At 39.5% G+C, this 20,730-nt stretch overlaps 1 long non-coding RNA gene across 1 annotated transcript; it reads right to left on the bottom strand.

Annotated features, from left to right (window-relative positions):
* Positions 1-15,286: 15,286 nt before the first annotated feature.
* LOC131358038 (uncharacterized) lies at positions 15,287-17,131 on the bottom strand. Its single transcript, XR_009205335.1, has 2 exons — positions 16,269-17,131; positions 15,287-15,634 (listed from the first exon to the last, which is right to left on the bottom strand). It is a non-coding gene; the product is annotated as an uncharacterized LOC131358038 (long non-coding RNA).
* Positions 17,132-20,730: the final 3,599 nt, after the last annotated feature.

The following is a 20,730-nucleotide window of genomic DNA, read 5'->3' as shown; positions in this document are numbered from 1 at the left end:
CTACAACTGACCCTCCGGTCCCACTGATCCCATTGGATAGGCTGGCTGACTGAGTTGTAACTCCTAATGTTTCAATAAATCTCTCCTCTTTTCTGTTCCTTCAGTCCCAGTGTGGTTATTACGCTAGCATGCTGCCATTAATAATTCTGCATCTTTATTATAAAGACTATGAGGCTATATCTGATTATTATAGCTATTATTAATCAGAGTTAACTACTTACTACGTAATAAATGGCTAAATTATTCTTGATAGATACACACTACTCTTTAGGCAGAATATTGCTAAGTCAGAGCTTAGAGCATTGAGTATATTATCACTTAAGCTACTTTTAAGGCTAAGTATATAATTCAAAGCTGGGTATATTATATTTTCTCCGACAAGTTGAGGCAGGCTCTGGGTGGTCAGGTAGTGCTGCCAGATGACTGGGAAACTACAGCAGAAGTGATCAGGGAGGCAGGAAGAATGGTGCTGGGTGTGTCATCTGGAAGGAGGAAAGAAGATAAGGAGACGTGGTGGTGGAATGAGGAAGTTCAGGATAGTATTCAAAGGAAGAAGTTAGCCAAGAAGAAGTGGGACATGGACAGGACTGAAGAGAATAGACAGGAATACAAGGAGTTACAGTGCAGAGTGAAGAGGGAGGTGTCTAAGGCCAAGCAGAAGGCGTATGATGAGTTGTACACTAGGTTAGACACTAGAGATGGAGAGAAGGACTTGTACAGGTTAGCTAGGCAGAGGGATCAAGATGGGAAGGATGTGCGGCAAGTTAGAGTTATTAAGGATAGAGATGGAAAGGTGATCACAAGTGAGGAGAGTGTACAGAGGAGATGGAAGGAGTACTTTGAAGAGCTGTTGAATGAGGAAAATGAGAGGGAAAAAAGAGTAGAAGGGGTGAACTCTGTGGAACAGGAAGTAGATAAGATTAGAAAGGATGAAGTCAGGAAGGCTTTGAAGAGGATGAAAAGTGGAAAGGCAGTTGGTCCTGATGACATCCCGGTGGAGGTCTAGAAGTGTCTAGGAGAGGCAGCAGTGGAGTTTTTAACTAGTCTGTTTAACAGGGTTTTAGAGAGTGAGAGAAATGGAGAGAAATGGCCTGAGGAATGGAGAAGAAGTGTATTAGTGCCAATCTTTAAGAATAAGGGTGATGTGCAGAGTTGCAGCAACTATAGGGGGATAAAGTTGATGAGCCATACAGTGAAGCTATGGGAAAGAGTAGTGGAAGCTAGGTTGAGGAAGGTAGTGGAAATTTGTGAGCAGCAGTATGGCTTCATGCCCAGAAAGAGCACAACAGATGCAATTTTTGCTCTGAGAATGTTGATGGAGAAGTATAGGGATGGTCAGAGAGAGTTGATTGTGTGTTTGTAGACTTGGAGAAAGCATATGACAGGGTGCCAAGAGAAGAGCTGTGGTACTGTATGAGGAAGTCAGGAGTAGCAGAGAAGTATGTCAGAGTGGTGCAGGACATGTATGAGAGGAGCAGGACAGTGGTGAGGTGTGCTGTAGAGCAGACAGAGGAGTTCAGAGTGGAGGTGGGACTGCATCAGGGATCGGCTCTGAGCCCCTTCCTGTTTGCTATGGTGATGGACCAGTTGTCAGAGGAGGTCAGACAGGAGTCTCCTTGGACAATGATGTTTGCAGATGACATTGTGATCTGTAGTGAGAGCAGGGAGCAGGTGGAGGAAAACCTGGAGAGGTGGAGGTTTGTGCTGGAGAGAAGAGGAATGAAAGTCGGTCGTAGACTGACTGAATACGTAGGTGTGAATGACAGGGAGGGAAGTGGAACAGTAAGATTACAGGGTGAAGAGGTGAAGAAGGTACAGGAGTTTAAGTACTTGGGGTCAACAGTCCAGAGTAATGGAGAGTGTGGTAAAGAGGTAAAGAAGCAAGTGCAGGCAGGTTGGAATGGGTGGAGAAAGGTGTCGGGAGTTCTGTGTGATAGAAACATTTCAGTGAGAATCAAGGGGAAGGTGTAGAGGACAGTGGTGAGACAAGCCATGCTGTATGGTTTAGAAACAGTATCACTGAGACAGAGACAGGAGTCAGAGCTGGAGGTAGCAGAGCTGAATATGTTGAGGTTCTCTTTGGGAGTGACAAGGTTGGACAGGATTAGGAACGAGTACATTAGAGGGACGGCTCATGTCGGACGTTTGGGGGACAAAGTTAGAGAGGCCAGGTTAAGATGGTTTGGACATGTCCAGAGGAGGGAGAGTGAGTATATTGGTAGGAGAATGTTGGACATGGAGCTGCCAGGCAGGAGGAAAAGAGGAAGGCCAAAGAGGAGGTATATGGATGTAATAAATGAGGATATGAAGCTAGTGGGTGTAAGTGTTGAGGATGCAGAAGATAGGGATAGGTGGAGAGAGATGATTCGCTGTGGCGACCCCTGAAGGGAAAAGCCGAAAGAAGAAGAAGATGAAGTCTGCTGCATCACTCTTTATTTATTTTTGATATTTTCAGGAGGCAGACTGTCTGTGGAAAAAGAAGAATAAACACTGCTTCCAGAAACCAGGAAATATAAAAGCTTTAGTCTGAATGTTCAGGGCTGCCATTAGAGTAGTGTTATTGTTGATTTGTAAAATACAGGTTTTTTGCATAATGTTTTAAAAATATTTGACTCTGCACTTCTGTTTCTGCCCATTGCAGTACTTTTTTGCTGCAGTTTTTATAATTCAGTGTCAAGGGCTGTTACTGCTATAGTTCTGTGCTATATTGAAAAAAGAAAGAAAGAAAAAAAGTTTTATTAAAGCAGTGACTGTTACTGTTTTATATTAAAACCACACAGAGAGAGAGAGAGAGAGATAGCTGTTTATTCATATTATAACAATGGCTTCTTGTGAGGGTCAAAAAACTGTCAAAATAATCTCAAAATAATTCTTTAAATTAGAAACTATTTCTAAACTCTTTACTTCTGTCTGAGTGCTAAAGATAGATCAACATCACTATGGAGTTGCATGCCACCCCAGCACTCTGCTGCTCTAGGAAGAAAGCAATGTCATCCACACCTGCACAAAACAAGTGGAACATTTAAAAACCATTTAAGACATATTACAACTGATAAATTGGACAATTAAAGCAACTAACTAACGTATACATTGATATCAATTACATGTAATGCGTAATCATCCATCTCACTTGCTCGAGACATACTAGAGGGTCCATTTAATCTTTATTGATAATGTTGAATTCACGGCATATATTAAGAAGTTTTATTTCATTTTTCTCCCATTTTCTAGGTCTCTCATGAAAACAGAAAAGAGGTCTGGTTTTTACGGTTTTACAATCTGATTGTAAAAAATCTAACTGTATTCCGGTTTGAGAGAGTCGGATAAATTATGTGGGTGAGGTGATAGAGCAGAAATTTGTTCTTAAGATTTTGCTTTTTAAAATCTTTGCCATTAACATTAAGTAAAGGAAAGGTTGTAGCAAATGATTGTGTTGTAAGTGTATTTTCTACCATTAAAAGAAGTGAAGGTGGAATAGCCTTCAAAACAGAATCAATTGGGATTTTGTGCAGTTTAATCTATATTTAATGCAAAATTGTTCGTCTTAAGGTAAAGCCATTAGCATCCATCAAATGAGTCACTGACCAAATACCCTTCTGCATCCATTCTTCAATATATATTGACTTTCTTCTATGTAGAATATATCTATTATTCCATATACGAGTTCTATGTGGTGTAAAGTTGACTGTATATCAGTTTCCAAAATAAAAGTGCCTGCTGGTAAAATGCTGATAGTTTAACTGGTAATCTGGGAATATGGAAGTCACATTTTAAGAGAAGATCATTACCTCCTAGTTTTTTAAATAAAGCTGTGGGAATGTGAAACCAGATACTTTTATCATCCCTTAAAAAGTGCTTAAGCCAATTGATTTCAAGTGTGCCATTAATACATTCAATGATTATGACTTGTAATCCTCCATCTACATATTCTTTGAGTAGTTCAGCCTTTTTAATGTAGTGTGGCCGTTTTTTTCATATAAAATCCAGGTTTAAATACTTGATTATTTTAGTATCTTTTGTAGAGATGGGTAAAGAAGATGCAGGATAAATGCATGTAGCTAGACTATTTTAGCTATTTTAGCTATGGATAGATCCCTTTGTGTACTGAGTTTAGACTTGCGTTCTTCAATTTTACTCCATACATTTAAGTTTTCGCGAGTAATCATATTTTTTGAAATATAAATGAATTGTAATATAAAAGAGTTGCTCAAGACATGTTCAAACACTAACCAGCAGTGTCGCACATCAGTGATGTCACTTTACTATTATCCCGCCCCTAATTTGCATAACACTCTACTTGTGATTTTTGGAATAACAAACTAGCATCCTGGAAAGAACAAACTAGCAGCCTGGAAAGAACAAACTAGCATCCTTGAAAGAACAAACATCTGAGTAAAGTAAGCATGGAAAATAAAAGTTTGTTTCTATTTCCTAGCATTTAGAGTTTTATTTTTTAAATTGTGTTTTCAATTCTGTGATTTGCGTGTTTTATTTATTTATTCATTTATTTTACATGTATTATTTTTTTAAAAGACGATACAATACTTATGGCACTAATTTGATGCCACAGGGTTGAACAAAAATTTATGATGTAAGAATGTAACAGGATGCGAAACTCTATTTGCAATAAATAGTGTATGGGTAATAATAACAATAACATTGAACAGCTTCACAGATAAAAGGGAGGAAAATGGCAGTGCATTGTCCTCTTACAGTCTGCTTTTGTGCAGTTTCTGCTGCCAATCAAAATGAACTTGTTTTTCTCAAGGTCATCAATGTTCCCTTTGCCTTTGTCAGATATTTGAGAACAGATGCTATTGTACCAGGTGAAAACTTGCATTGTTGCATTGGATGTATTAAATTACCTGCTAGGATAGAAAAAAATTCAGAGCCTAAATTATAGATATAGAATTTTAATGCATTTACTATACATCTAGCACTTTTAACACCACCAGCAATCAAATAACAACTGTATATATGTAACTGTGTAACAATATTTAACTGTTTTGCAGCTTGACAGAACTCAATTGCCTTTTTTCCTCTCAATTGCTTTTCCACATGAGGGGGTTAGAAAGCATTACTCCAGTCTGTCAGAGAAGTGAATCTTCCTGACTATGTGGAGAATTGGAAGCCGATTCCCACTAAGTGGACAAATGAACCCGACATGGTAAATGAAGGAAGATTACAGACTAAAGTCAGTGTATTACCCAGTGGGATTACTAAAGAAGCTGAAGCCAGTTACTTCAGTGCAAATATTACACTCCCTCTTGTCTCACAAATAAATAAATAAATAAATAAATCACTGTTAAACCAGTGTAATTTACTTGATCAAGGTTTCAAACTCCCATTTACATATCAGTCTGCAACAATAATCCGCAAAGCGACGCAGGGTTCTTCCCTGTGGTTATACTAACTGGAATGGGCGGGATTCTTTTCACCGGCCAAATTACAAAGCACTGTTAAACCAGTTTAATTTACTTGATCAACATTTCAAACTCCCATTTACATATCAATCTGCAACAATAATCCGCAAAGCGACGCAGGGTTCTTCCCTGTGGTTATACTAACTGGAATGGGCGGGATTCTTTTTGCCGGCCAAATTACAAATCACTGTTAAACCAGTTTAATTTACTTGATCAAGATTTCAAACTCCCATTTACATATCATTTGCAACAATAATCCGCAAAGCATTTGCGATTAAACTTATTAGGTACGCATTAGGTAGCTAGCCTAATGGTTTAAACCTAAGGGAGTGAGTCCGTCTAGCTGAATGAAATTGGACTTTGCAATCACTTCAGTCTAGCAGTATTTTGAACGAGGCCTGTAAAAATCATAAGAGGAGCATTGCTTAAATAAATCTCTGTCGAGCTGAAGGACGATTTCTTCGTTCCAACAGCCGATCCTGATAATATTAAAACGGACAGTAAAGAGACTTCTTTGTCTTTACTGGGCAATTTTAATATTATGGACTGCAGTTTAAATTCTCTCTTTCTTTCTTTTTTTTTTAACAGCTACTCAGGCTGCTCTAAGCATGCACGTAATAATAATAAACAAAACAAAACATAAAAAAAAAATAAAAAAATAAAAAAAATAAAAAAAACACCAGTAAATTAACTCTGAGTGTGCTCACAGAACAGAGTTTGAACATGCCCGCATTCTCCACCATAATATGTAGCGAATTTTGCTAAAAATTTAAATATTTAAGTGTAATTATAACTGGTTATAATTAATTATAAATATTCAAATGGGGTTTTAGAACTAACTGTTAGAGAATCAATAACACAATTATTTGATTTGTTCATCCGGCGAACAGACAGTATAATTATGCATTAATTCCAGGGAAAGTTATCTTCCTGGCCAAGAAAGAATAACTACTTTGTAAAGTACTAGCTGTAATTTAGCACGTAGCAAGAGCAATGTTCAGGGACCCTGAAATTGTGAGCAAAGCACAGAGACAATCACTCGTGAATAAAACGCATTTAATAAAACAGAAACACACAACACATACTAACTACGACACACATACATAAAAGACAGGATAAGGATTATAGAGAGGGGATAAGTAGGCAAAGAGAGATTGAGAGTAAGGAAGGGAATACTGAGGAAAGCAGAACGAGAGAGAGAGAGAGAGAGAGAGAGAGAGAGTTTCAAGGAGATAAGGATACAGAGAAGAGATCAAATATTGCAAGTTTCAGATCGAGTTTTGGTTACCACGTGTGAGAATCATCAAGGTAATTAGGATTCGCCTTAATAAAGGGGCTTCAGCTTAAAATTGTGGATTTAAAATAATTAGTAGCTTTTACTTGCATTGGTTCATTAATAAGAGTCTTGATGTAGTGGATCAAGGAGGTTCGGAGATTCGAAGTCCTCGGAGTAGCGAGAGATTCTGCTGGAACGAAAAAGGTTTCAGTGGTGCAAAGTTCTTTGATTGAAGCTGCCGGCAAAGTCTCAAGAGAAAGTCTTGTCCAGAAGAAAGATCGGAGTCGAGTCGGGCGACGATAGAAGAGGTTGTGCCCCCCGACTGCAGAGCGGAGAGGGGGTTGGCCCCTGTGGGGCCAAGCCGAGCTGAGCAGAGCAAAAAGCTGATCAACAAAAAGCCGAGCAAAAAGCCACGATAGATGGGTGCTTAGGGTTTTTATTGATCCCTCGGTCACGCCCAGTTTTTCAGAGTGACCAATCCAATGCCTGAAACTTTCAGGGAAAAGTTCAGGGAAAAGTTTCTTTGTCTCCGCTCGGTCACTCATTTGCATACTTTATGATGAAGTCAGGAATGGATAAAGTTTCAATTAAAGTAAAAGAGGATCATTTTGATAGTAGACACAAAAGAAACAGTATGAGAGGAAAGGAAACTGGGTATAGGCAATTAAAACATACATTCTTATCTTATAAAACATGTTCTATTTCATGAAAACACGGAACAACAGGTCATGAGTGGTAATACAACAATAAAAATATAAAGGCAAAAGTGGAATACATATATACAGGTGTGTTAGGCATGGGTCAGGTAGGGTTTTACTATTGTTTTATTGAAAGTTGAATAAAGGAACTCTCCTTATGTGTGTGCGTGTGGGGGTCAGGATGAGCGTTTCCAGACGCTTTGGGTGTGTGTGTGTGTGTGAATGTGTGTGTGTGTGTGGGTGTGTGTGTATGTATATGTGTGTGTGTGTTTGGGTGTGTGTGTGTATGTGTGTGTGTCTTCAGTCAGAACTTTGGTCATCCCCCGGTCAAGGCATTGATTCAGTTTAGATTAGGGAATTCTTGTTGTTACTTTTAACGGCAGTAAAACTGCTAGGCGCAGGGTGATTTGCATGTTAAGGTCACAAGTTGATGGGAAGTTCCAGGGGTGTGAGGCTGGGCTATCAGTACTGATGGTCTGCAGAACTCCAACATTCATGGAGGCAGGATTCCTCCTTTGTCTCCAGTCTCGTTGGGGGGGTCATTGGTTATCCAGAGCCATCAGACATCCCAGAACCTGGATCCCATGAGTTACAGCATGTTGGCTGAGTCAAAATGAAATGAACTATAGGTAGTGATAGCTCAGTTGTGAGCTGTGTTATAGTTAATTGAGTTTTTGAGAAGGATGCAACGGACCCCATGAGCAAGTGAGCCGACCTGGAGACGCTACACACTCTAAGCTCAGTGGCCACTTCCCTCTGAGAACATCCTGTTTGAAGCCTCCTGTTTGAGGCGAGGTACTGTTGATCAATTGTTAGGTGTCATCTTGGTCTCATGATGTCAAAATGTGAACAGCATGATGAAGAGGACTGTTTAAATACCAATTCTAATTGAACCAGAAAATTTATTGGTCGAGTCATGGATCAAACACCAGTTGTGAATTTGTGCATTCAAAAGTGTAGAGAAGGTCAAATGAAGTTCACCTGTAAAGGTTATAGTGCATTTTAGGTGAATATCCTTACCTTTTTGTGAGTAGTGTATATATATATATATATATATATATATATATATATATATATATATATATATATATATATACATATATATATTTACACACACATATGGGATTGTATGGTAACCACCAGGTGCATTAGATAAGATGTACAGACTACAAATGTTAAAAATGTACACATCCAGTTTAATGCTCTGAGTACAACTCCTTTTATGCACTGAATTAAACAGAAAACTTGGTCTATTTGTTGATGCTATACACTTGTCAGACCTCCAAGTGTAATATTAATGTTAATTCAAGACTAATGTTTTTGATTTGAGATACAACAGTTGTTCAGTTGTGTCAGGAAAAAAATAAATCTGGTTTTATTTGCTTTTTTTTTTGAAGGAAGTAATGGCATATTACAATATAAACTATGCTCAAACAGAACCTATTCAAAGCCTCTTCTTTCTTGTTCAAAGAGTCTTGTTTCTTTAAACAATATGGGATGCTTGGCATTAGCTGGGGAGCCATTGCCGGGGCCAGAGATCTCTGTGTCAGAAAGATTTATTTTATTTATTATATGGGAAGACTTATTCAAATTATTATATGGACACAAGTGTGTATGTCTGCATGTGTGAGTGCGAGAGAGAGTGAGAGAGAGAGAGAGAGAGAGAGGGATATTACCTTCTCTGCCTTCTGCTGCCTCACCCCCACCCTATATCCACTCACACTGTAAAAAATGATTTTGGTGGGTGGTAAATACTACCCTTGCAAATAGTCTACCATTTACCTATTATGTTAGTCAGCAAGTGTAATTATTTAATAATGAGTAAAATTCACCCACACTACCTAATTATTTATAGTAGTACCTGCAACCTAAAAAAAAACATTGTAATATATACCCAAAAACATTGGCCCTGTTGTTAGCACGAACCATTTAAGACACGTTCGTTGGGCGAGCTGGACTGGAAGTGGACTACATTTTTCAAGCTTCTGGGCTGAAGGTAAGATACCTTTCTAACATGCATCTATCATATCATGAAAGCAAATGGTAACTTATTTAATCTTATCTATCATTAAATTTGCGGTCGTCGTTCTATGTTAGACAAGGAGTTAATGTTTGTAGCTTCCTTTAGGCAGACATCTGTCAAAACAAACTAGCTAACGTTAATGTACAGGGGAAAATGTTTTTTTTTCCGCATTAGTGGTACGGGAAAAACGCGATTTACAATTGTGCTATTATATTGACTCGCATCTTATTCTTGTGAAGTAATAAAGCACAATAAATTCTAAAGTTTTATTAAGCTACCGAAAAGTTAGCTAGTAACGTAGCTAACTCACATAGCTAGCTGTTTGTGACTACAAGTTAGCCTTAGCCAAAGTCTAGGCTAACTGATAAAGTTAATGAAAAAGATAGAAATTACTTTAGTTACAGAAAGCTAATGTTAAAATGTAAGTGTTTGTGTTTTTTGCCGGTAAGACAAGAAGGTGGGTGTTAAGCTTTAGCTACAGCATTTAAAAGATCATTTTGCCTGATATTAAAGTTGAGCTTAATAAATTACATTTGTCACTCAAAAATGTTATTTTAGTGTTAGAAAAAGTATAGACATATGGATGTGAAAGTCTGCTATTTAACTTAATTGCAGTTTAATTTTAAATTCAGTGTGTAAAAATTGAAAATCTAACACTGATAAAGCTCATTATTGTGGAGTAAAAAGGCAGTGTCCCATCTCTGATAGACTAAGTTACTTTCATGCCACATCAGGTTATCCCCCTGATGCTTTGCACGATTTGCTTGAAGGGATTGTTCCTTTTGAATTGGCACTTTGTCTGGATGTGTTTATAAAAAATAAATACTTTTCTCTTCAGGAGCTCAACTGGTCCATCTGTCAATTTCCTTATAAGTGGAATGATAAAACCAACTGTCCACAAAGTATTCCCTTCACTTTTTCACGTAAGAGTGTAGGAGGCAATGCGCACGAAAACTGGTGCTTATTGTGGATGCTACCTTTTATGATCGGTTGCAAAGTACCAGAGAATGATGAAGCATGGCATGTTTTGATGACCTTGAAAGACATTGTTTAGCTTGTCATGGCTCCTGTGCACACAGAGAAATCACTAGGATACATGGAAAGCAAGATCAGTGAGCACCAATTTAGGTTTTTGGATGTGTTCCTAGGGGAGAAATTGAAACCTAAACATCACTTCCTTGAACATTGTCATGGCTTACAACTGCTTTTGGACAACTTGTGGATCTCTGGACCATGCGTTTCGAAGCGAAACACAGATTTTTTAAAAGAATTGTGAGACAGACCGGGTCTTTCAGAAACATTCTGATGACAATGGCACGAAAACACCAATCAATGGTTGCATATCACATGAATAATGCTGTTATCCAAAGGCCAACACTGTTGGTATCCAGAATGACTCAAGTGGCAGTTGAGGTTCTAAAAGACAGCATTAAGGAGTTGTTTGTTGTTGAAGTTGAAATTTCCCAGTGCAGTGGTTGTGAACATGACAAAGAGGGTCACCATTTTAGGGACTTCATATTGTGTTGGGATGGTGTTGCCTTTTGGATCGACAGGAGGGTTGCCAGACTTTGGAGAAATACTTCAAATAATCATTGTGCATGAATGCCCTGTGTTTGTTCTTAAGTTGCTCAGTGATTGGTACCATGAGCACCTGAGAAGCTTTAGAGTAGAGCCCACAGGAAATATTGAAATCCTTCAACAATCAGAAATCGAAGATGCTTACCCCTTGGCTGCATATAATACAGCAGATGGTCGAATGGTATCCCTGAAACACTTCATTTGCACGTCAGGGTAAGTATTGCACATCAGTTTAATTCTTCTATTATTGTGTTTCACCATGGCAATGTAGGTAATTATAATGGCTTCTAAGTAGGTTGATAGTCTTCATAGGCAATGTAGGTAACTATAAGAACTTCTAAATAGATTGTTAGTCTATTGGAGTTACCAATAACCAGTCTCTATTATAACAGTCGAGGGGAGGGGGATCCAGGATGCTGTAAAAAAGTTTCTGACAAGTAAGAAACAAGTCCTGACAAGTAAGCCTGTCAAATTTGTCAACTGCAATCTCTTCTTTTTTCTCTCTCTTTACAGCTGATGACAACACATCCACACCAATCAACACCCTAAACCACAATGTCAGTCCGGTTGCAAGTGATAATAGAAGAACATAATGTACGAAAGTTGACACTTCCATTGGGGATTCCTGATACGGTGGAAGATCTTGTTTCAATAATTGTTCAAACATTCCAATTACAAGGGGAATATGGACTACTATATGAAGACAGAGATTTTGGGAACCAGTTTTTCAGTGTCATCTCAACTACTGAACTGCAAGACATGGTCACTGTAAAAATTGTAAAAAAAAAAGAACCTACAGTTGTCCTTGACTTACACCCACTAGAAGAATCAGGACTGTCCTCTGTACTGAGTTCAGTGGACAGTGTAACTGACACCACTGGAGATGACAGTGAAGCATGCCCTGCTGCTACAGATGACTGTCAATCGTCCAGCTCACAAGACATTGTCCTCCTCCCTGCATCATGCTGCACTGATCCATGGCCAGTGCCATTTAAAATTCCACAGTTTTCACGTGACATTCAGCTTGTCCTTGAAGAGGCAAACAAGGCATATCATGCCTCTGGAACACACTTCCAAGATGCAAGTGTTAAATCGGCAATAATGCAAGACCTTGCCAAAGCCATATTTTCCTACACAGCCTACCCCTCAAGCCTGCAAATAGTCTCAGTGGCTGAAGCACTTGCTGAGAGGTTTCCATGCCTTAAGGAGCCTGGGTCTTTTGCAGGGATGTATGGGTGGCAGCAATGCCTCAAGTACAAGATGTACAATTTTCGTGCCAAGCTGAAGACAGGAAAATATGCCTGGCCTGAAAAGAGAAAGTGACCTGCTGACATAGTCCCAGCAAAAAATCTGAAGAGGCCCAAAAAAGCAGAGGTCAATTATCTCTCTCCACATCCTTTGGGAGAAAATCAAGACAGTTTAGAGGAGAGGCTTGAGTTAGTAAATGAAATAAAAAAGAACAATGGAAAGATTATAGGAGAAAAAATGTCCAAAACTTTTTCAATTCGAAGAGAAGAGGTGGTGACTCTCTGCCCAGCTGTCAGTGTCTTCAAAGAGAGGTGACCAGCTTTATTCACTGAGGCTCAAGTAAGAATATATGTTTATATTTGTTAATCTTTTCCACCAAGTACTCTGGCTCATGTTATTGGTGACGACAGTCCCAACCTTAATTTCTACATACACCTAATCACACACCTAAATGCATAAATAAAGCAAATTATAAATGTTACTATTATAGTTTATATACAAATATTTCAAATATTTAAATATATAAATAGTTATTAATATTAATTCATAATAATAAGAAAAATTAACTTTATTTCCTTTTAGAATTTGTGACTCCTTATTTGAAAGAGTTGTCATATTTTGTCCCTTTACTTATTTAATAGATCAAAGAGGAGTTCCATCGGATAACAACAATTTCCCTGGAAGAAAAATTCATGCTTAAGCTTGACAGTTACACACCCCATCTCCTGCAGCTGATGCGTGCCAAAGGGGGTGCTGTTGGTACCAGGATGCATCCTCTCCTTAACACTGTAAATGAGGTATGTTTTTTGTATAACTTTTGTCTCAAAAGTGCAAACACTAATTTGTAGAAACAAGGCTGGTCATTAAAATGCATCTCCTTATAGTCTCAGAGTATTGAGAAAAAAAGGGATGCAGTGGTCTGCTGCCTCACTGAGTACCTAGGGGAGCCCCAAGAAGAGCTCTTTCAAGACTCTCAGGTAAGTTACAAAATGAGTGATCTACACAAGGTGTTTACAGACAGGCTCATGAACTAACAATTTTCTCATTTACAGCATGTGGTTAGATTGATAAATGTTAATGGAGTCAAGCATTCAGTTTGCTCTTAACTTATTGCTTGATTGAAGTTTGTTGTTGTTTGTTTCTGCCATTTAAAGATTGATCAGGAGGGCCACACAGAACAAACCATGAAACCTTGTGATCCATAATCCCATGGCTGAGGACGATCCGGTAGACGTGACTATTGTGATAGAGGGCATCCAAGTGATCAGTGGGTGTGGATACAAAACCAAGGCATGCATGTTGTTGATGGGTTTGATCTATGCCCTCAACCTTGAGTATCCCAAGAAGCTCAAGAATACTTTTGAAGTATTTCAGAAACTTCTTTTGGAGCTTGATGGAGGCAAGTGTCTCAAGAAGGTTCACAGCCTCAAAATTAAGCTCATGGAATAGAGTGTTTCCTTGCCTTGTGTTGGGGACAGTTACCCAAGTCAAAGTACACTGTTATTCATTTTTTAAATTATTTTATGTTGATGTCAAAATGTTTTGAAATGTATGTCACTATATACATGTATTGAAGCATTAGTGTCTCAGGTGACAGTAATTGGTACATTTAAAATAGACACACTTAGTTAAACAAATAGGCACACCAAGTTTAATTAATGAACAAGTAGACACACTATTGTTTTAATGTGAGCAATGTTAGCCTAATGTTTTTCTTTATTTGTGCTGTAATAGTTTTTGAATAAAAAAAAAAAAAAAACGCACAAATTCAAGGAACTCAGCTGCATTTGACTATGCAGAGAAAAAGGTAGTTTTGTACCTTGTTTCTTTATTTGTTTAATAAAATAATCATGTCTGATCTGTGTCTGAACTTTTTAAGTAAAGTTAACCTTTCCTGATTAGATCATGGCTAGTCATATTAATTGATTAGTAACAGCATTTATGAAGCAAATTATGAACTACAATGAAGTTAATGTTACGTAATTTTAATAAGTAATTAATTATGCAATGTAATGAGTAGATTTTATCCTAATTTCAATTGCCATGTTATAGCTGATTTATTTAGGTACTCTTTATGAAAAATATGGGGTGAAATATACCCAAACAAACTGAGTGCAAATTGTTACCTCACGTTTTTTGGGTAGATTCTATAGGTAGTTTTTTTTACAGTGCAGGAATGCTACAATGTTCTTGAGCTGAAAGCAAAGCTCCAAACATTGGGGTATTTATCACTGGAGAATTTGCTACAGACACAAGAATGTCTATCCCAGGTGTATAAAATGGACACTTGGCTATGTGAATTTACAATGGGAGATAGATTGCACTGTTTAGCTACCCAGCTCTAAACTACTTCCCAAGTGGCAAGGGCGCTTTAAGAACATACAGTAAGTCAAGGATGTCAACTATGAGGTCAGGTGAATCGATAGAGTTGGGACATGGCAAATTTCACACCTCAACCTCCTTAAACTGTGGAGTTGGTCCTTGTACCATTGGTTGTTTGAGAGAGGGAGGACCTGGGACTGGAGGTAAATCTAAAAATGGCAGTTTTACAAAAGTCCACAAAGTATCAAAATTTGATACCTACTCACATTGAGAAACTGTTTGATCAGTTAGGTACAACTCACTCTCATCCAACACAGGATTTGACAAAGGAATATTGGCAGATCCCCTATGGCAGATATTTTTTTAATTGTGAAGCATGTTCAAATCAGTATATTGAATGTTCATGCATTATTTTAAAAAAAAAAGTACTTTAAATCACTTTCTTCTGATTTATTCATTTATACAATATAGGAAGTATACTTCAGTAAATGTACTTTTTATGTACTGAAACAGCACAAACAAAAGTATACTCAATTGTCTCGCCAAAATCAATTATATAATTCAAAATGTTAATGACAAAAATTTACATTTATGATTTAGTACATTGAATACATATTCATTACAAAATGTTAGCAACAAATTTTAATTTTCTTTAAAAAACAAATTAACCTAATCTGATTTGGTCTGATGGTGTAAGGAAGTGCCGGAGGCGGACGCGTTTGGATCCATAAGCACTTTAATAACAATAGGCAGGCAAAACACAGTCAGGAAACGTGGTGACAGTCAAAACCGGAAAACAAAAACACTGAGCAAACAAATCTGAAATACACAAAACGAAACTTGTAGAGGAATCAAAGGCAAGCAAAGGTCATACACAGTAATCCACTCAGAAACACACAATGCAAGACTTGGTATGTTCAATAGAACTGACACTTCGCATGGAGTATCTGCCTCATTTCTGCCAGGGGCCAAAAGCTTAAGGCCAATAACACAGCTTCTCAAGGGTTGTTCTGACAAACTTGTCTCAGCCCTGCCACCTGCTTCCTGGCAAGGTGCCACATGTACACTGCTCAAAAAAAAACAAAAAAACAAAAAAAAACACATTTTAATCAGAGTATAGCATCAATTCAGTTAAACTCCTTGGATATTGATCTGGTCAGTTAAGTCAAAAAACTCAGAAAAATATTTAACCCCAAAAGTTAAAACTTATGTATTTCAATTACATGCAATTTATTCACATAAATCCAACGTAAAAGTCAACATTTTAGTTTAAGCTTCACCATCATGTTCAGTTGATCTGAATTAATTAAATAAATTATACGTAAAATTGTAAACTGTAAATTAAGATTGTATGATACATACACTTTACTATTTTCAAGTAACTTATTGTTAATTACTTTATATAACTCTTATATGTCTTTAATTCTATTAAATAAAATGGTCAAAAACAAGTTACATTTTCAAGCATTTATTGTGTTGCAGTTGCTCAATGAGTCAAAAGTACCATCCAATCTAAATACAAGCAAAAAGTACTTTAACAAATCAAGGCAACTAAGGCAACAAACAAAGGAAACGTTTCATTCCTTATCCTAAACTGGGCCTTCCAGTAGTTATGACTAGTTTTTTAGTTTTCAACCTGTGTGCTAACATGTAACAGGGATCAATAAGGAACCAAATTTCAGCATTGAAAACTATTTTACCATTTTCAAGGTAACATTGTGATATCCACTGACAGTGGTCAATTTGTGCTTTCTCCTGATCTGGAACTTGTAACACAAATGTAACTGGTATCTCTCTTCATATATATTTGTTAGATTATTGCAGGTCTCAGCTCCGGAAACCCAGCAGCCAGATTACTGTAAATACAGGAAACAAAGAGAGTCCGGAATCGTGTGTCTTCTCTGTCAGCTCCTCTGTATGTATATTTTATTAACAAATATTCAACATGTAACATCCACAAACACTTGGTTTTCTTCAAAAGCATTCAAAAATCCCTCATTCACATTCTTTCATGCACCAACACAGTTAAGTCTAGTATTAATTTACTAAGATTATGCACATATGTACAACTTTTAACTGTTCCACAGTTTAAAACATTTGTGGCATTTGTTTCACATTCAATTCCCAATAAAGGACAATATTAAGCATTAACTGCTATGTGGGCTGCCATTACCCGCCTCTCTGCATGAGCTGATCACGTGATCAGTAAGCGCGCCAAGCACGAGCCCAGAGTGAGCCTTCAACAGAACATTCAACTTAACAAATTAGCTTTTTACATAAATAGATAAACATTTACCTCAGAATTACTCAAGAATAACATGTTAAACTTCAATAGGCAACTTAACGGACATATATATATATATATAACATTTTCATCAATGTACAGACTTCACAACACAAAGAGAATAAAAGTATAGGATTTTTACATGAACTCATAAATGGCTGCAATTAAACCACGCAATTAAACTGATGTAACAAAATTTAAACAAGTTTCCCCAAATACTCATATTATTTATCTGTAAATACAGGAAACAAAGAGAGTCGGGAATCACGTGTCTTCTCTGTCAGCTCCTCTGTATGTATGGGCGGCAGCTACAGATACAGTCCGTATACGCGATATTCCCGTTTCAAAATAAAAGTCTCTGCTCAGGCAGTGTAAAAAGAGTCCCCCCCTTTTTTTAGTACACATAGAAAATCATTATATCTGTGTATACAGGGGTTGGACAATGAAACTGAAACGCCTGGTTTTAGACCACAATAATTCAGTAGTATGGTGTAGGGCCTCCTTTTGCGGCCAATACAGCATCAATTTGTCTTGGGAATGACAGATACAAGTCCTGCACAGTGGCCATAGGGATTTTGAGCCATTCTTCTTGCAGAATAGTGGCCAGGTCACTATGTGATGCTGGTGGAGGAAAACGTTTCCTGACTCGCTCCTCCAAAACACCCCAAAGTGGCTCAATAATATTTAGATCTGGTGACTTTTCATGTTCATCAGACCACTCTGTCACCAGTCTTGCTGTGTGTATTGGTGCATTGTCATCCTGATTCACGGCACCGCCTTCAGGATACAATGTTTGAACCATTGGGTGCACATGGTCCTCCAGAATGGTTCGGTAGTCCTTGGCAGTGACGCGCCCATCTAGCACAAGTATTGGGCCTAGGAAATGCCATGATATTGCAGCCCAAACCATCACTGATCCACCCCCTTGCTTCACTCTGGGCATGCAACAGTCTGGGTGGTATGCTTCTTTGGGGCTTCTCCACACCATAACTCTCCCGGATGTGGGAAAGACAGTGAAGGTGGACTCATCAGAGAACAATACATGTTTCACATTGTCCACAGCCCAAGATTTTCACTGCTGGCACCATTGAAACCGACGTTTGGCATTGGCACAAGTGACCAAAGGTTTGGCTATAGCAGCCCGGCCATGTACATTGACCCTGTGGAGCTCCCGACGGACAGTTTTGGTGGAAACAGGAGAGTTGAGGTGCACATTTATTTCTGCAGTGAGTTGGGCAGCTGTGGTTTTATGTTTTTTGGATACAATCCGGGTTAGCACCCGGACATCCCTTTTAGACAGCTTCCTCTTGCGTCCACAGTTGCTCCTGTTGGATGTGGTTCGTCCTTCTTGGTGGTATGCTGACATTATCCTGGATACCGTGGCTCTTGATACATCACAAAGACTTGCTGTCTTAGTCACAGATGCGCCAGCGAGACGTGCACCAACAATTTGTCCTCTTTTGAACTCTGATATGTCACCCATAATGTTGTGTGCATTGCAATATTTTAAGCAAAACTGTGCTATTACTCTGCTAATTAAACCTTCACACTCTGCTCTTACTGGTGGAATGTGCAATCAATGAAGATTGGCCACCAGGCTGGTCAAATTTAGCCATGAAACCTCCAACACTAAATTGGCCAGTGTTTCAGTTTCATCGTCCAACCTCTGTACATTTTCTGTGGGCACCACAAGATCAATAAACAATCAAGTCGTTTAGAGAATAGAAAATGTAAAAAATATATTAAAAAATAAAAAGGAAAGTTTTTCTAACAACTTAACAGTATACAGTAACAGGTTTTCAACATTTTTTGACATAGCATGTTTTCACATTGAAGTTTACATCGCTCATGGTCAGCGCCGTTTATATTCCACCTCAGGCGGACACGGACACTGCTTTATGCGAGCTGCGTGAAGTACTCACGCAGCACCAGACTCAGCACCGGGACGCTGCGGTTATTGTGGTGGGGGACCACCTCAGCGCCAACCTCAAACGTGCAGCGCCGAACTTTTATCAGCACGTCAGCTGCCCCACCAGGGGTAAAAGGACACTGGACCAGTGCTACACAAAGTTCAGAGACGGCTACAAGACACAACCTCGCCTCCCGTTTGGGAAGTCTGACCATGCCACCATCATGCCAAAATATAAACAAAGGCTCAAGCAGGAAGTTCCGGCTCAGAGGGAGGTCTCACGCTGGACGGACCAATCGGTGGCCGCTCTACAGGACGCTCTGGATGACACAGACTGGGACATGTTTCGGCGCAGCTCTGATGACGTCAACATGTTTACGGAAGCGGTTGTGGGATTCATTGGGAAACTAGGGTGATATAGTTCACAAGACTTTCATCAGAACGTTTCCCAATCAGAAGCCGTGGGTGGATAAATCCATCTGCGATGCTCTGAGATCCCGCTCCGCTGCGTACAACATGGGGCTCGCCAGTGGAAACATGAAGGAGTATAAAGCTGCATCCTACAGCGTGCACAGAGTGGTGAAGGAGGGTCTAGGAGTCTGTGGCAGGGACTAAGAACAATGACGGACTACAAAACACCATCTTCCAGATCGGTGAATGCAGACGCTTCTCTGGAAGATGAGCTAAACACCTTTTACGCTTGCTTCGAGGCTGCAGCTCAAAGCACTAATGGTGTTAGCAGTGCTAACAGCGCTATAGGCAGCACACACATGGAGCATGCCGGAGAGGAAAGGCATTCAGGAGAGTGAACACCAGGAAGGCAGCAGGACCAGATGGCATCACGGGTCGGGTCCTCAAGGCCTGTGCTGACCAGCTTGCTCCTGTGTTCACCGAGAACTTCAACCTCTACCTGGAACAGTCTATAATCCCCATGTGCTTCAAACGGTCCACCATTGTTCCTGTCCCCAAGAAACTCCCTGCCTGAACGACTACCGCCCAGTAGCCCTGACCTCAGTAGTGATGAAGTGCTTTGAAAGACTAATCAGAGACTTCATCACTTCTTCCCTACCTGACACCCTGGACCCATTACAGTTCGCGTACCATCCCAACCGATCTACTGAGGACACCATCGCACACCTCCATCATACAGCCCTGAGCCATCTGGGCAGCAGGAAGGGGAATTTTGCCACAATGCGGTTTGTTGACTACAGTTCAGCGTTTAACACCATAATTCCCTCCATACTCACCACTAAGTTGGAGATCCTGGGCCTTAGCCCATCCATGTGTCGATGGATCTCCAACTTCCTGCAAGACAGACCTCAGGCAGTACGATTGGGCAACCATGTCTCACCCTCACTCACCCTCAGCACTGGAGGCCCCCAGGGTGTTCTGAGCCCCCTGCTGTACTCACTGTACACCTATGACTGTGTGGCCACTTCCAGCTCCACCAACATCGTGAAGTTTGCGGACGATACTGTGGTGGTGGGCTTGATCTCCAATAATGACTAGACGGCCTACATGGTGCCAGGTCAACAATCTCCTCCTGAATGTCAGCAAGAGTAAGGAGCTGATAGTGGACTTCAGCACAAAGCAGGAGAGGAATTACCAGCCCCTCACTATCAACGGGACCCCAGTGGAGAGAGTGGACAGTTTCCGGTACCTAGGTGTTTACATCACGCAGGACCTGACATGGTCCTGTCATGTTAACACCCTGGTGAAGAAGGCCCAGCAGTATCTCTATCATCTTAGATGCCTAAAGGACTTTAAAGTGCCCTCAAAGGTGCTAAAAACATTCTACACCTGCATCATTGAGAGCATCCTGACGGGAAGTATCACAGCCTGGTTTGGAAACAGCACCAAGCAGGACAGGCAAGCTCTCCAGAGGGTGGTGTGATCAGCCAAGCATACCATCCGTACCGAGCTTCCTGACCTGGACACTATATACAGCAAGCGGTGCTGGACCAAGGCC

The sequence above is a fragment of the Hemibagrus wyckioides genome, linkage group LG08, assembly GCF_019097595.1.
Source record: "Hemibagrus wyckioides isolate EC202008001 linkage group LG08, SWU_Hwy_1.0, whole genome shotgun sequence".
NCBI classification, from domain to species: Eukaryota; Metazoa; Chordata; class Actinopteri; order Siluriformes; family Bagridae; genus Hemibagrus; species Hemibagrus wyckioides.
This window is presented reverse-complemented; position numbering and strand designations above follow the sequence as displayed.